The following is a 6,650-nucleotide window of genomic DNA, read 5'->3' on the forward strand; positions in this document are numbered from 1 at the left end:
CAACTTGATCCTGAAGATTGTCAAGGTCCATTGGCCACTGTTTAAATTAACGGCACTTTGTGGTTTTGCTTATACCCATTCAAAACCTACAAAATATATGATGATACGTACGTCACCACAAGCTGTTCCTCTATACCATGATATTTGCACAAAATTGTTAAAGACACTGGACACTATTGGTAATTGTCAAAGACCAGTATTCTCACTTGTTTGTATCTCAACATATATGCATAAAATAACAAACCTGGGAAAATTTGAGCTCAATTGTTCGTCAAAGTTGCGACATAATGATGAAAGAAAAAACACTCTTGTCACACGAAGTTGTGTGCTTTCAGATGCTAAATTATGAGGTCTCGAAATCAAATTCGTCGAAAAATTACTTCTTTCTCGAAAACTACGTTACTTCAGAGGGAGCCGTTTCTCACAATGTTTTATACTATATCAACAGCTCTCCATTACTCGTTATCAAGTAAGGTTTTATGCAAATAAATATTTTGAGTAATAACCAATAGTGTCCACTGCCTTTAATGTTGGGAAAACTGGAAATATCTCATTTTAATTTTGGACGATCTAAAGCTAAACTTAGGGGCATTATTGCTCTCTTTTAAAAAATGGTGTATACCCCCTAAAATGTTCACCCTTTAGCTGATTTCAAAGCTGGGCATGCTCTTGTTACAGCTTTGTTGGAGCAGTGTTTTATCATTGTTTCGTCACCGTCAAACAAAGACCAGGGCTGATGTCGCATGCAATTCTGTCCTCTATGCATTACCATCCCGATGATGCAATACTATCCCGAGGATAGTATTGCATATGCAATAATGTCCGCAGGACGGTTTTGCATATGCAACCGTGTCCGCCCGGACGCTGCTGCATAGCCCCGGACACGATTGCATATGCAAAAGCGTCCGGAGCGGACAGTATTGCATGGCGGACACAGTTGCATCTGACAACGACGCATTGAGCCGAGTTGGGGACAAAGCCCATTATAATATACAACTTTTGTGTAAACTAACTTCATCAACTTGGAATTAATTGGCAGTAATAATGGGATGAGTTGGTTTGGGTACAACAAAAGGCAAAGATGACAAGAAAATCAAGCCAAGCCGAAGTGATAAATTTCTTTATCTTGTGGGAAATCAAGAAATTATACGGCCTTGTCGTGCGGAATGAATGACATACATGTACAGCAAAATGATTGGAAAGGAGCAAAAAGGCGACCGAAAGAGACGTAGTTTGGACAAAGCGAAAACAAATTACCCATTCATAAATTGCTAATCTCTCTGATTGAGCAGAAAGTACTTATTTTTATTGAATCATTGTTTGCGCCGTATGTATGTATTGTGTAGTTCGTTACTTTCTACCGAATCCCAAATTCAACTGCTTGTCACTGGTGCCACGTTAATTATAGAATTTTAAGGTTTATCTTCGGCTTTACATTAGATCATTCATGTGATTATTCTGTTTAGTATAATGGTTTTTATTTAAGGATTGGATAAAGGCAATTAACTGTGACTGCCGTTATTCGTTTATGAGAGTATGGAAATAAATGTATTATTGAATTGAATTGAAAAAATAGTGGGTCGTTTGTATTGAACATAATTCTGTTTAGCAATTACGAATGGCAATAACATTTTAGACCCTTTATGTGTGCGCTTTTCAGTGGATCTTGACTAAGACCAACCATGAATACTTTTTCATAGAACTCGAGAAAGAACTACAGTGCTAACACACATCGGTGTATGGGTAATATGCTAAATCAATATCCTTTATCCCCGATGCAAATTTAACATCTATTAAAGGCAGTGGACACTATTGGTAATTGTCAAAGACTGGCCTTTACAGTTGGTGTATCTCAACATATGCCTAAAATAACAAACCTGTGAAAATTTGAGCTCAATCGGTCATCGAACTTGCGAGATAATAATGAAAGAAAAAATACCCTTGTCACACGAAGTTGTGTGCGTTTAGATAGTTGATTTCGAGACCTCAAGTTCTAAACTTGAGGTCTCGAAATCAAATTTGTGGAAAATTACTTCTTTCTCGAAAACTATGGCACTTGAGAGGGAGCCGTTTCTCACAATGTTTTATACCATCAACCTCTCCCCCTTACTCGTCACCAAGAAAGGTTTTACGCTAATAATTATTTTGAGTAATTACCAATAGTGTCCACTGCCTTTAAACAATATATAAAACAAGTTTTATCAAATTCCGGCATAAATAGAAGGAAAAAAACAAGTCGTAACCAAATTGCTTTAAAAATGTCATATATCGATAATTAGATACAATTGCTTAAAGACACTGGACACTATCGGTAACTGTCAAAGACCAGTCTTCTCACTTGGTGTACCAACATATGCATAAAATAACAAACCTGTAAAAATTTGAGCTGAATTGTTCGTCGAAGTTGCGAGATAATAATGAAAGAAAAAATACCCTTGTCACACAAAGTTGTTTGCGTTTAGATTGTTGATTTCGAGACCTCAAATTCTAAATCTGAGGTCTCGTGGAAAATTACTTCTTTCTTGAAAACTATGTCACTTCAGAGGGAGCCGCGTCTCACAAAGTTGTTTAACCATCAACCTCTCCCCATTACTCATTACCAAGTATAGGGTTTTATGTGAATAATTATTTTTAGCAATTACCAATAGTCTCCACTGCCTTCAAAGTGGTATTATTACAATAAATAAATAGGAGCAAGCAAACAAACTTTGTATTAATTTTTTCAAATACAAAAACACAAAATCCAATTTAAAAGCGCCAATGCAAACGGAAAAGTACTGAAGGGTCGTTCATGATTTGGTTTGCCCAAATAAAAACAATGTCACACAGTGTCCTCGTTTGTTTGTTCAGTGAGGAGGAACTTGGCAGATTGCGGTAAACAAACAGGAATTTCCCAAGACCCCCAAAGATTACAAAGAGGAAACTGCCTGATGATATGCACCTTTACAACAATATTGTTGTTTAAAGGCAGCGGACACTATTGGTAATTACTCAAAATAATTATTATCATAAAACCTTACTTGGTAATGAGTAATGGGGAGAGGTTGGTAGTATAAAACATTGTGAGAAACGGCTCCCTCTGAGTGGAGTACTTTTCAAGAAAGAAGTAATTTTCCACAAATTTGATTTCGAGACCTCAGATTTAGAACTTGAGGTCTCGAAATCAAGCATCTGAAAGCAAACAACTTTGTGTGACAAGGGTGTTTTTTCTTTCATTACCATCTCACAACTTCGACGACCAATTGAGCTCAAATTTTCGTGGTTTGTTATTTTATGCAAATGTTGAGACACACCAAGTGAGAAGACTGTTCTTAGACAATTACCAATAGTGTCCAGTGTCTTTAAAAGGCAAATTTATTCCTTTCTTTTGGGGGGAACCGTTCGATATTTGTAATCCTATATAAATGTATTTGTTTACATTAAAACTAACATGCAAACAATTAATTTCAAAGAGTGTCCGCGTTTTTTTAAAGGCAGTGGACACTATTGGTAACTACCGACTCAAAATAATTATTAGCATAAAACTGACTTTGTACCGAAAGTGTCCACCCACTGCCTTTAATGAAGTCAATCAAGATGAGGAAGTACACACAAAATAAAAAACGTAATTGCTGGTAGATTGTATAAGTGTTACTTAACCTCTGATGTGATTTGGTTTGATTTAGCCTAAAGCCTTTCGTGAAGGCCTTTCACTTTCATGTTTAGGCCACAATTTTACAGCCCAGTGGAAGAGTTGGGTGGGTGGCGATATAACGCGGCCTCGTGTGCCGTATCGATGTGTACGGTCTGGGGTAATCCCAGCAAACCTCATGACCTATAGGATGTCGTGTTGTTGTGGAATTTCCACTGAAAATGGGAAATGTGATCTTAACTTTTTTTAAGCCATGAATTCACGCAATGGTTTAAAAAATAAATCCTTTCAACTCGTGGTCTGATTTTGACTAGTTCTCTCTGCGTACACAGCACATTCCCGGTGTGGCGGTTTCAACTTTCCGCTGTGTTCAATTTTCCGAATGACCAAATACGGTAGCATTACGTCATGCGATGCATGCGCACAGCAAGCGAAAGTAGTCCATTTTTAGTGCCGTATTGAGTCATCCGTTACCCTCCGGTAGCTGTCATGGCGGCGTCCACGAGTCGAGTACAACTAGCGGCAAACGCGTGGATCGTATGAGGTTTTTTTTATGCAAGCAGAGTGTGACTTGCCTAAAGTTGTACCCATGAATACATGTAAAGATGGGGCAAGAGATTATGTGACTACACAGAAAAGAATCGTAATATAAACAATTTGGGGTCACTGCTAAGAGAACTACAGTACTCGCCAGGGTACTCGCGGCGGTATCTGACAGGTCACCCGGAAAACTGAACACGCCGGAAAGCTAAAACCGTTCGAACAACATGTTGATATGTCCGACTACGTCACCCGGAAAACTGTACACGGCGGATAACTGAAACCGCCACACCGGCTCTCAACAACTTCCATGGTTACCGGAATCCAATCGCTTTATTGACAGGAAGGGTCGCCTTTTCGCGACCTCTGTACTCGGTTTTTTTCATTTCATTCACACCATTGCAACGCATATTGCCCCTATACAAGCACAGAGTTGTTAGAACTATTATTTCATTATTTATTGGGAATACAATACAAGGAACTCATGCTTGGTTCAAATACAGGACAACAAATTGCCACTCAGACTATGCCTGGGGGGCTGACCCAAGTTGTATTGAGTTTCTCCTCGGGTGTTTTCCCAAAAAACAGCACCAATAAAGAACTCGCCTTTCAGCTGTACTCATTTCAGGTAATGAATGGTTCACTATGAAATATTTTTGGGGTTTCCAAATTAAAAATTTGATTTCATGTAACCACAGTGCAGATATATTGACGGAATTGCTGTATTGAAATCTCAAAATAAAAACACTGGTTTGTTGGGACAAATATTGTATAGTCGTCAAAGCATCCTAATGGAAACAACACAAACTTTTTGTTTTCAGTTTTAGACGTGGGAGGAAAGCCCCAATTTAGGGAAAACCCACGTGGTGATATGGACTGAAAAACCCAATCCGCTAATTAACAGACTTGGTCCGGGAGTCGAACCGGGTCAACAGAGTTATACATAAAGCCAACAAGGGCCCTATTTCACAAAGCTGTTAAGCAGAAAATACTGCTTGACAAACTTCTTTGCTAAGCAAAACTTGAGTATAGGGCACCAGCCGCAACAATGCAAACTCAATTTAATTTTGGCTGGTAACCTAATTCTGCTTAGCGATACTATTTTGTGCTTTAGCAAGCTTTTGCCATTACAGGCTTTATGCAATTGGGCCCTGATTGCCTTTTAACTAACTAAACTATACGCATGATATATCAAAATTATGTATACATTAATTAATGCTAAACTATAAATTAACACACATCCAAACCAATGGAAACCATGAACCGAGAAAAGGATAAACCTTCTAAAACAAGGGCCGTCATGTAAAGTGCTGAGTTCACTGGCCGAGTAAAATACCTCTGCTCCGGTCAGCTAAAAGACCGGCGGATTCAGGATATGGGCCTGACCTAATTTTGGGTCAGTGTCTAAAATAACACAGAAATGGGTCAAAATGGCGAAGAATCTGAGTAGCAATCAGTACTGGCAGATGAGTGAGTCATAATCGAGTATCGAGTAATGTCTCTTGGAGTGCGGACGAGTCATGAGTAATGAAATCGAGTATTATTATAGGCCTATCGAGTCATTTTTTTAGTCGAGATAGTACTATTGACTGCCAGTAGGCCTTACGAGTTTTAAGTAGAGTGCTGACTATTAAATTTAAATATATATATATATTCACATTCTTGATTCCGGATGCCAAACATCTGTCAAAATTTTTCAAACAGAATTCTAAACCATGCACCGATGTGTTTGAAAGAACCTTTTGCTAAAATATTTGATGTAGATAAGTTTGCCAGGTGCCATTTTCTGAAAGGATAAGCATGAAATCTGCAGGGCCCGGGTTTAAACTTGTTGACACTCTCGGTAATAATTGTCATTGTTGGGAATCTAAACAAAAACTCAGTAACAGATAGCCTATTGCGGGAAACGGCTCACTCAAAAGTAACATGTCTTTTTAGAAAGAGTATAATTTCTCACCCAAATAATAAAATACTTCAGGCTTATGGAGGCTTACGCATCTAAAAGCACACACAGTTGTTCAACAAGATGTTTGTCTTGCATTATTCTCTTGCATCTTCGATGACCGAAGCCAAAATGAGCAAAACATTTCACAGGTTTGTTATTCTGTGCATATATTAGGATACACCAAGTTAGAATACTGGTCTTTGACAATTACCGGTCCACTTTTCAAAGTTGCATTTTAGAAGTAGGCCTATTACTGGTTTGAAGCCTTCGGTAAGGTTCAAGAGTGAAATTCAATGCTCTTTGCCTCCGTTTTCAACCTTGTTCAATGGCTATTCTTCGACAGAAGGCGGCCACTGACTTAATTGTTGTTTTATCTGAGGGTGAAAAATGAAATTTTGTTCCATTCCAAAGGATTTGTGTATATTAAAAGGAATATACAAATAATGCATCAGTTTGACCCCCACAACAACAACAACAAGTACGGCACCCCAATGGTTGGACAATAATTGGACATGTTCGTTGATCTGTCAATTC

The sequence above is a fragment of the Asterias rubens genome, chromosome 5 (assembly GCF_902459465.1).
Source record: "Asterias rubens chromosome 5, eAstRub1.3, whole genome shotgun sequence".
Taxonomy (NCBI): Eukaryota; Metazoa; Echinodermata; class Asteroidea; order Forcipulatida; family Asteriidae; genus Asterias; species Asterias rubens.